The following is a 12,059-nucleotide window of genomic DNA, read 5'->3' as shown; positions in this document are numbered from 1 at the left end:
TGGGAACTTCCATGAACCCACTTTCAGATGATTTTTTCAACTTTCCTTTGAGAGACATTTTGTGTAATACCCAGTATTTAATATCAAGAGTACTTTCAGAAATTACGAGTAAAAAATGGAATTTACAATAGTTTCGGACTAAGGTGCAATATCCAAAACATAAACGAAAGGCGAGGGACGATGTGAAAGCAAGTCAATGAAGGAAAAATTGCCCAAATAAGTGATATTTGACAAAACTATGAGATTTGCGAAGGTTTGAGATCGAAAACACGCGATTAAGGGCATCTGGGCAAAAGTACAGATTTCGTAAATTGTCCGAGGGAGGTTGAATCAACGAGTCTTTTAGAAATTCTCAAGGGAAATGAACAATTTGGAACTTGAAGGCAGTAGAGGAATTAACGAAAGGTTTAGGGGCATCAAGCACAGGGAGAAATGTGATTTGAAAATAATCAAGAGGCTAAAGTGCAAAAAAATAAAAGTTTCAAGGTATGAATGAGACCGTTGCACATAGCCGCCAGCCAGCCACCTCTGGGCGTCGAGAAGGTTTCCTGGAGGCTTCAAAGTAGCCTCCAGGTGGTGATGAAACATCTGGGAGTGGTTATTAGCCGAGAACCACCGTGATGCGACCAATTTTAATGGCGGAAGTGACTGTCGATTCGAATGGATTTTTCGAAGGCTTCATCACGTGATTTAGGGTTATTTGATTGGTTTGGAAGCAAGATTTGGGGCTTAAGGGATAAGAACAATTGGGATTTGGTGGGAAATCGCGTCGAGAACGAGTATAAAAGGGGTAGATGGCAGAGAGTTTAAAATCAAAATCGGTTGAAATTTCTCACATTTTCGCTAGAATCGAGCAAAGAGATTAGAGGGCTTTTGTTCTCTGGGTTGTGGGAAGCATTTCTGGAATGTTTGGAGGCGTTTAGTGTGGAGTAAGTGGGGTTTTAGCAAGTTGGCCGGAAAGTCGGGCTCGCCGGAGCCGTGACCTGCAACAGCCTTTTAAGGCTTCTTCCAATGACTGTTTCGGCCGTTTGAAGGCACCATCGAGGTCTCCTCATCAAGCTCTTCAAGACCATGAATTCGTTTTGGCCAAAGGAGGTCACTGAACAACTGCCAACGCCAAAGAAGACAACCGGATTAGCTGCGCATGGGCTCCACTTGCCGAAGCTTGGGTTGGTGTGTGAGGTAAGGTTTGCTTCCGAAATTAATTTTGTAATTTTGCTAAAAATATTTTAGGGAGATTTATACAAAAATATTTGGAGAAATTAGGTGTTGGGTATTTATTATGATTTTTCGAAGAGAATAAATGTTTGAAAAAAGGAAAAATTGAGGAAATTATGGAAAAAATAGAAATATTGATTTCTAAGGTCATAATGGTAAACATGAGACAACTGGATTGTTAAAGAGAAGGATTGCATGTTTTTTAAGGTACGACATTCTTTTCTAGGCGAAAATCAGTCTTTTTTAAATTAAAGTGAGTGGTTTGATTCCAGTCTTACCCTTGCTTGGAAGTGCCTTAGTGTGCGTGTAGTGAATTCAAGTGAGCGATTTTACCCTCTCAAGCTTAGGTTGCATATGCTTGAACCAGTCCAAGTGAGCGGTTATACCCTCCAGAACTCGGGGTGTTATGCATAAGAGTTTTACTTACGTACTTATGACATCATATGCATATTGAACATGTGATATATTACATCAATTGTTTTTACTTATAAATGAGTCGGTGCATGGCGTGTGATTTTTCATATCATCAAAGTATTGGTTTTCGTGTCATTGTTATGTCTATGGGGGATGGGATGGGGTCTACTTGAGAATGGGGCAAGGTTAATCCCAGTGATCGAGTGACACGGTAGGGCACTCGGGGATTAACTATGTTGCAGCAAGGTCAACCATAAGGGTGTGTGGAATGGATTTGCCACGGGAGGTTGATTATGTCAGGGAGATTTCTCAAGTTAAACGTGTTGCATGTCATTGTTGTCTGTATATGCCATGCTCGTATGTCTTTCATACATTCAGTAAATTGTTTCATGCCATCACTTAGATGTTTTATCATCTAACCTGGGTTATGCCCCTGGAACATTCAACGTTCCAGCCAGGGACTACTGCGAGGGCGAGGATATGGCCAGTTGAGAGCCAATGGTGTTTAGTTTGATGGTCGTTGTAACATTTTGGAGGCATTAGTATTTATTTTAGTATATGTATAAACGGTTGTATGATAATGTTGTTATCATTTGGTAGTCTTGTAATACGTATTTTGGTGTGAATACACCTTGTATGAAACTTGTGGTAGGCCACAGTATTTTGATGTTAATGTATCCGCTGCGTTGTACCATGTCTTGTTTAGTTTAAAGATTATTGATCTTGTTAGTTAAACGGGCAAGACTAGGGTTTTCAGGATCTTATCTGCATGTGACGATTGTTCTTGAAATCACTGTGGATGTCGCCCATCGTATGTGTCGGGCATGTTTTCTGCATGTGAAGATTGTTCTTGAAACATCGTGCGTGATGGACTTAGAAAAAAAAAAGATTATCAGAAATTGCCTTATAATGAGGCGCCCGTGCGAGGCGAGGTGTTACAATTTGCCATCTCCTCCATCCACTAGCAAGATTACTGAGGAATGAAAGATTCCACTGCCTTTATCGCTAAATCCAGGGGCCCAAGCATTTATAAAGACTTGCAAGGCCCAATAGGAAACGATGGAGGAGGATGAGACCCGAGCTGAATTAGAAAGGTACCATGGCCGAAATCGGACAATCAATAATTTATCTTTTCCATAGCCGACGGAGCGGCAGAGACAGAAGGAGCTAGCCTCAAAGTCTAGGAGTCACATGCCTCTATTTCATAACTTGGGCCCTATCCACTAGGGAGTGACGCAAGTAGGGGACTAAGATTTGAAGGGGTGAAAAATTTTGGCTCATTTAGGGCTCTTACATACTGATTCTATTTTAGAGCCAAACGTCATGGCAAGGCTTGTGTATACCACGATAATGCCGCACGAAAAGTCAATGTATATAGGGAGCACTCGGAGCCAGTTAGATATGGCAAAGTAATATTTGGCTGAGGTATGGGGACTTTGAATTTCTCTTTAGTGCTTCCTGTATATTTATTGAGGCTTCTAATCTTTGGGATTTTAGTTGGCAGGGATTGCAGCGCCAAGTGATGGCCACAACAAATGCCTGGGAGGACTTGGTAAAGGCCGAGGTAAATAAATCCCCGAAGGTTTATCGCTCCATTTGTTAGAGAGATGAGGTAAGGCGCTTGAAGCATGAGGTTCAGGACCTCAAAGAGGATAAGAAGCAAGCTCTTAGGCACGAATGCGAGGTAGGGGAGGCAAAGAAGAGGAGGGTCTCCTTAAAGAATAATACTGAGCAGGATAGGGAGATTGTGGTTGCCCTTACGGGGGCCAACTCTACCCTATTTGCTAAGCTCAAGCAGGCTTTGCAAGAGAGAGATAGTGCCCGCTCCCAATTTTAAGAGAAGAGAAAGAAGGTCGAGGAGCTATCTAATCAGCTCGAGGGGGATGAATATTGACGCCATTAAGGTTAAGATGATTAAGGAATACTGATCGTCTCGGGTTTTCCACAAGGAAAAGGAAAGGTATGCCTTGGGTTTTGCAAAATATGGATTTTATTGGCCTAGGGATACTTGGAGAGAACATGTTCGAGCACCGATTTTTTTGACATTGTCTATACAAATGATAAGATCAAAGAAAGTATTCGCAACTAGTGGGAGTATGGGATCCCGACCCTATAATGCCAAAGGACTTTCTGAATGAAGAGGCAAATGATCTTGTGTAAACACCCCTGCCCGGATATCTCAACTATTCGGTTTACCTGAACGGAAACGCTTACGAAAGGGAAAGGAATGAAACACAAGATAGGAAAATTACCCTGGCATGCATACATAAGAAATACAACAGCGGAAGCAAAACTACATATATGCACGCACACGAGTATCCCGCTAGAACAATGGTCACATAGCATATACATACATACAGACACTTGTGCCAATAAATAGAAAATACAAGGAACGACTTGGCACAGTAAAAAATAAAGGGACCAACATCCCATCAAAAAATCAAAGACAACGGGGGAAGACTGACTGTACACCATACCAACACGGCTGGCTACTAGGTACTGCGATTCTCACTCTCGACTTTCGCTTTACCTTTACCTGGAATGATGGAAAACAAGGTGAGTCGCAAGACTCAACAATTTATAAGAAAAGACAGGCTATAAGTTAAATAGAATGAGTGAACTCCCCAAACATAGTCCCCACACGTACACACAAGCCATGGGATGCTATAATACATCAATAAAGTATAATGAAAGCACATACCGGTCCTTGGGGCCCACACAAGACTCCCGACATCCAAATCCCATACCAACCTGTTGCTGCCCTGTAAAGGAATATAAGTCTTCAACAAACCTGTGCGCACTCCTCGGGTCGGTACTCCTGACACCCGAGCCTCTGAATAATCGAGCCCTAGGCTCTCTTGAAACGGTACTCCCATCCAAGACTGTTGAACAGATAATAACCATGCAATGCGCATATAAAATGCAAGGCGTAGTAAGCATCAACTAGATACACTGGCGCCCATACATCCAGGCATTAGGCAGATGCTTCGCTCATATAATAAACCACACACGATGCGTATGCCCGTACCAAATGCAACTAACAATACTAGGATGTCCATGACCAAGCATAACCAGAACATTAAAACCCCAACATGCAGCCCATACCCATGTGCATACCAAACCATGCAACAGAAATAGAATATATCATGTCATGCTATAACCACATAACGGCAGAGATAGTTAGCAATGCCTGGCACCGGTAGACGGTCAGTGGCTAGGAGTGTCCGACTGACAACCTAAGAAATACTATACAATAGCCACTCCAATGTCACTAAACAGCTGACCCCTGCCCCCACTACCCAACAGCTCTAGCCTACTAGCAGTCACAAATCCATAATTATACCCGAACATTTAAGAACTTAATCCCCAAGTGAGTTCGACATCATTCCCACAGGCATGGAGGTGGCACAAACTCCCGTAGGCAATCAACAAATAAAATCTTCGAAGCTAACTTATTACATTTAATTTACATCAAATGGCTCATAATTCCATAATTAATAAATGGACCAAAATGAACGAAGGGGGTAAATAAATTCACAATGGAAGGAACTTCGTAGAGGGGGTAGGAAACTTGTCTCGAAAAAAGAGATCCTTGAGCCATTTCTAATCAAATGTGACAAAAATTATACAAACTATAACATCGTATAATATTACCAAAATTAATAAAATTGGGCTCTAAATGAAATTTCAACATTACATAATGTAGTACTCGGCTTCTTGAATTATCTGATATCCTCATACTACGATTAAAAGTGAGATTTTCTAAAATAAATCCCAATTTTCCTCTTATTCTTCGCTGCTCGCGCTCGCCGCTGCTTCTGTTTCTCCTCTAATTTGGCTGCTGATTTGCTATTTAATTAGGCTATTTAATGAGCTATTGTGTGGTTTTAATTTAAAGGAGAAAGGCTTGGTGGAGAGGCAGCCACGTTATTGCCGCCACCTTCCTCCATACGGCGTCGTTAGCGCCTACAATTGTTGGGAATTAATTCCCAACAAAACAAACAGCAAGCCCCTTTAATTTTAAATGATAACTGAGGCTGCTTCCTAAGCAATTTAACATGCCCAGCACTCACGCAACTTCACCCCTCCAATGCCTTTAATCTTAAAATAATTTATTATTATTATGTTTGCTACTAGAATTATCCTTACACTTATTATTATAATTATTAATGACATTATTCTTATACTTATTATCATTATAGTTATTAACAACATATTTTAATATCACTTTTAAATTAAATTAACACAATAAACTAATAATCAAATTAAATTACGATTTACGGGTCGTTACATCTTGACAAACCTATTAGCCCGTGGAGCCCATACATACCAGAGCCATGATCCTCCTACACCAATCGAACACGGAGTTATTTAGGTGATGTGAGAATTTATTTACATATTTATTGGTCATAATTAAGTAGTGTTTTAAGTATTTTATATGTATTTTATCTATAATTGTCTAGTATTTTGAATTTCTTTTATATATATATATATATTTAATTTTTAGTATTTTTTGTTATTTTACATTAACGTTACTTTGTGTTTGGGAAAAAAATAAAAAAAATAAAAAAGATATTATAAAGTTAATACTATAAATTAATATTACAATTCAAATAAAAATAAACATTATAAATAATTAATATTATAATATAATTAAAGTTAATATAATTAATAATATATTAACTATTATATTATCTATTATATTATTTATATATTATATATAATATATATTATATATATGTGTGTGCGTGAGTCTTTGGTGGTGTGTGTGTATGTATATAATAATATATTAATATAATAAATAGAGTCCAATTGCAATGCAATTGGAACTCCATGCCCTATATATATATATATATATATATATAATAACATAGGGGGCCATTAATTTTGGCAGAGGACTTGGCGGCGCAAGGCAGTAGATTTGAAGCAGCGCACGAAGAAGATTGGAAGCAATAGTTTTATGTATTGGAGAGTAGAAGTGTTGCACAGGGATTAAAGAAGGAAGTAGCCGGACAGCAAGGTGTCGCACATAGTTGTCTCACGCGGCGCTAGCGGACTTGGTCTTGACCCAGATCTGAACAGATCTGGGCAGCAAACTTTTTATTCTTATACTTCTTTATTTAATCTTTTATCATGTTCTCTAATATATTAAAATGTGTTTTCAGAATTACCATGAACTGATTTATTAAACGAAGGCCATGTATTGGCCAAAACTATGATAATGTATTTTTTATAATTTTATGTGATTGAATAATTTGGGTTATGTTGAGTTGTGTGGTATTGAATTTAATGCTTGTAAATAATTGGTCACTATTTACATGATTTGATGCCTACTCTTGAGACCGAAAGGAGATAGTTTAGGGGTTACATCGTAGGTACCATACACCATAAAGTAAAATCGACTAGAAATAGAATTCAGTTTTTTTGTGTGACTTTTAGCGATACGCTAGGAATTTCACAAATTGTATTGCGTTTTCATTTGATTAAACTTTCATAGAAATGTAGGAAGTTATTAAATGAGAATAAACTCGTTATAACCTAAAAATAGGATAACAAATGTGTTAGGAGATTTCGCCATCACATACTCAATTAACCAATTCATTCGCATAAAAATCTATGATTTGCATTGCATAGTTAGGTTCATACATGTGCCTTAATTATTAAAATCCACTTATTTTTTTGATTCAAGTTGCCTTCCAAATTAACTTTATTTTATTAATCTAATTAATTTATTTTTTTCCTATTCTTTATTAAATCTAAAATTTTTATTGTCTAAATAATAAAGAAAGTTTATAAATTTGGTATTTGAAATCTTTCCTCATGAGAACGATATTCTTACTTACTATTATATTACTCGTTCGACCCGTACACTTGTGGTATATTTTAGGGTGATCACTAGGGGACAGAGGTAATTGATGCCTTGGAAGATATCGAGTTCATTGACTTGGATTTCACAGAGGGAGCCCCTACTCAAGAGGACAGATTCCTTGGGGCTCTGATTTAGGATAGACTTATTCTCGCCCTCTTTCCCATTTTGTCTTTTTTGGCACAATACATTTTTTTGTATTTTGAGAACTAAACAAATACTAATAGAATGAGCATTCTTTTGGATGATGAATTGGCATTCAATTACCTAAGCGAGAGCCTAACGTGCACATGAATGCATGAAGCATAAATGAAAATAATTCAATTGTTACCGACAAAGGCGTGCCTCTCTTTGCACAAGGTCCACACACTTTATAAGTACCCGTTCCTGCATATTCATAGGCACACCAAGATAATCCAGCTCCTTTGTGCAATGGGGATATCAACTTCCTCCTGCATATTCATAGGCACACCAAGATAATCCAGCTCCTTTGTGCAATGGAGATATCAACTTCCTCCAACTCATGAAGCGTGCAACCGTTGTATATATAAACTTATAGAAAGAGTAAAGTAATTTCAAGGGTATCGATATACCTATCAGGGCAATATGAAGCATTTAGCCTTGTGACATATGATATAGAATTCGAAGTAAATATTTAGAATAAGACGTCCCGCATCTGACATCAAACGGGAGTACAATTGCTACCACTTGCGACTAGGCGTGACATGCGTGCCCAAGTCCACCGATCGCCTTTGATCCACCAGTCTCGTCCGTAGCCGAAATGTTGCCACTATGCCTCGAGGCCATGCAGGAAGGAAGAAATTGACCCATAAAGTCCCTTTGTGGAAAGGTCTAACCGCGAGGAGCGATACACGATCCTAAACGCCCTAGTGCAATGGAAGGGGTGAGTACCAGTGGATCTACAAAATAAACGAAATTTCCTAAGACTCTACTCCTTCCACCAATTAGTGCGTGAATGCACAAGGCCTGTGGAGCAATCATTTAAGGGAGCAACCCTAGTCTTTGCATCCAAAGACAATGAAACTACTCAAATGGATATGTATGTTAGGCCCATAAAAAGAATAACGGATGGAGAGGACAGGGGCCCTAATAACACGAAACACACCAAGAGGTGCTTTATTTTGTTGACACGATTCGATAGTCTACGTCCCTGAGTCTATTTTATATTATAGTTCGGTGGGATTTTTCCTAGGCCACCTACATCCGCAGTCATGATATCAATATTTTGTCAAGATAGTTTGGTTGAGTGCCTACTTCCGCAATCATAATGTTTTGTCGAGGTGGTTCAGCGGAGTGCCTACTTCCTTAATTATAATATTTTCTCGAAGCGGTTCGATGGAGTGCCTACTTCCACAATCATAATACTTTTTAAAACGGTTCAGTAGGGTGCCTACTTCCGAATAAGATAGCAATTATTGGGCAGGGCATCCTTGACTGTGATTATGAAGTAATTGGATGTTTTTATTTTGGTGGTTCGGCCTTTCACCTACGTTCGCCCTTAGAGATGGCCTTTGACCGGTGGTTGACAACATATCAGAATATTAGATGACTTGTGGTGTTGTTGGAATACTTCTGTTCCAAAACCTCGTTCATTCATAACTGTCTAACTTTGAATTCAAGATTACAAGAGATCGACACTTGACTGAGCTTAAGGGTTTCTATCCCCTTAGCTCCCCAATCCGGCTTTTAGTCTTTCTCTAAGTTATTGCAAAACAAAAGATACACGTTATGTATGTTACCTTATATCTTCTTTACATCATAGGTGTATTTTGTTTACACAGTTCGATACAGGTACCTACTTCTATGGTTTACAAGATGTTAGTTTTAAGTTAGCAATGTCTTTACTTGACAACTTCTGCTTGCGAGTTAGAACAACTTGGTTCTACATCTTCAGATATGGCGTTCCTGAAGCAATCAATTTAATGCTACAGGTGCTTACAATGATCTTTTGCCTTTGAGATATGGCGAAAAGTCATGCAAAACTCTTGTCATAGCTGATCGTGAGGCTTGAGTGAGCCAAGATAGAACGCCAAACATCTGCCAGCTGAGAGGGTTGTGGTTGTGACAAGGAGTGGTTGTAGAAAAATGAGGTTGTTTCAAAGAGTTGTCTTCTTGGATCGACAGTCACTATAGGGCCCGTTGCTATAGAAGATGCTTATAATTTTCTTTTTCCCATTAGCACTTTGTGCAGCTTTACAATTCCTGCCTCCGTTTGAGTTGGTCGGCCACCCTTTGCTTTTGAATATCCCTGGGCTTAGAAAAAATATATCTGAGGAAGCTAGGAACCCAGGGTACTCTCTCATAGGTTCATAGAATGCTTTTACAGACACATCCTAGGAAGAGTTTTCCCTGAAGAAAAGGTCTTCATAATTTCCTTCCTCAGCACAACACTCTTTTACGGGGACTGACATTGCTAAGAAGGATTACTCCATCATCAAATACAAGTTTGAGAAGAGACAAACTCTCAAACTTGGCCTTCAGATATTCTCGGGAGGTTCATCCTCACTTCCCACTTGCCTAGCCTGAATCATTACTTTAAAGAATAACATGGACACCTAGCAGAGATATAGGATGGGGAGGTGTGTTTTTCTCCCGAGGGCTAGCGTAATAGCGAGAGAAAACCCTAGAAAACTCATAATAGTAGGAGAAAAGCCTTGTTGAAAGCTCCCTAGTGTCTGCCTAAAGGATTCAGAGCATGACTCATTGGGAGGCACTGCCGAATGAAATGAGGGCACTGAGGTAACATTTTCACACAACTATTCACCAGCTACAAAGAGGTGGCTTTTTGCTCGATTCCCACAGACGGCGCCAAATTATTATTGCCAAAAATACAATAACTACATTTATTTGTCTGGGATTGATTAAAATAGAGTCCTTCACTAAAGATAAGGGTTTGAGATGTCATTAGCGATGCTAACTGGGTCTAGACCGAGTCAGAGTCGGAGTTTAGGAAGGCCGAATCTTTAGGGACTCGGATGAAGGTCTTCAGGCCTGCACGGTAATGGATAGGGGGCCCCAACGGGTCTTCAAGGAAGTAAGCCTTTAGGGTTTTCTAGAAGCAGGGCTTTGCCTTAGCCTGCGAGCACAAAGGAAGTTAGAAAGGCACGTAGGAGACTTCCCCACGCTGGCTTTTCGATGCCTAAGTTAGACAATAGTTCGAGTAGTATGAGAAATGTACAAGTATGTAAGTGTCCAATGTATGTATGTGGTGTCTTTTGAGTGTCCCGAGGAACTATGATTTATAGAGAAGATGCTTCAGTCTTAGGAAATTTTTAAGGCACCCCACAACACTAATTAATAAGTGACTTTTGATATTGTTATACTAAATACTTTACAATTTTGATGAGATTGGAAAAAATAAGGAAGTCCATGTTTGCTATGGCATTGCCCACTAGGAGAGTCCTCTCAAGATAGTCACTGTATCTCCATCACCTTAGAGGAAATGATTCCTTTAGCGAGAAGACCTTCTTATGGTCAAAGCCCATCTTTTAATACCTCAAGAGCCCAGATAATGATAGTATATATCGAGAATAAGTAAGTAAGGAAACAACACTAGGTGTGATACCTTTTGGGCTGAATGTAGACAAGGAACTCCCGAGTTAAGCGTGCTTGAGCTAGGGAAGTTCAAGGATTGGTGACCTCCTGGGAAGTTCACGTAGGCCCATCAGGGTAAGTTGTTCTAGTCCTTCCTATCGCTTGATGCGGGATGTTACACATCTTCCATAGGAAAGCTATTTGTCATCCATGATTCACTTAGGACCAGTTTCTCGAATTTGCATGATTCCCTCTTGTTGAGCTTCACTCATGGGAGGAATTTAGGGAGATACATCCCCCATTTACATTACGTCGTATTGTCCTACATTAATGCAACTTGCCTATTCTAGGCCCACCTCCTTCCGATAGGCATTTCCCATAGAAGGGGGTTTCTCCTAAAGGCCTTTTCTTGCATAACCCCAAGACAACACTGCAAATGAGGAAGATGCATTGCACCCTTGAACATGTGTGTCACATGTCCTTATCTCTCATACAACCTATCAATACCCCCAAAGCAAGCATAGACACAATGTTGCACCAAAACCTTAGCCATTTTTCCTCCTCATATTTCTCATACTACGTTTGTATATTTTGCGCTGTATGAAGACTTCTTCTAACCTAAGCATCGAAGGGCTTGTGCGGGAGAAATATTTGCAAGCCCTCTTATTTCTCTCTATCTTGCAGACCCCTTCGAAAGACAAAGATCCCCCTACCGCCACGCATCAATCTTGACTTCTTTGACTCCATGGCTCTCCCCGCCAATGGATTGAGCCTTCCCTAGGCTAGAAAACAGGGTCATTCTTGGACTACCGCCTCTTCTCCTAGCTGTCATGGACCAATTAAGGAATCTAAGGGGATCCTCATGTTGTCTTGGCTGCTCACTGAGTTTTCACATAACAAACAAATTTTACTTGTTGCATCCCAACAATAACAATTTGGCACTACCTATGGGATTCCACATACAAAAAGTCGAAAGTGAGGTCCCCCCCCCCCCCCTAAGTTCCTT

This window comes from Diospyros lotus, chromosome 12 (assembly GCF_014633365.1).
Source record: "Diospyros lotus cultivar Yz01 chromosome 12, ASM1463336v1, whole genome shotgun sequence".
Taxonomy (NCBI): domain Eukaryota; kingdom Viridiplantae; phylum Streptophyta; class Magnoliopsida; order Ericales; family Ebenaceae; genus Diospyros; species Diospyros lotus.
Note: the sequence above shows the minus strand (reverse complement) of the source record.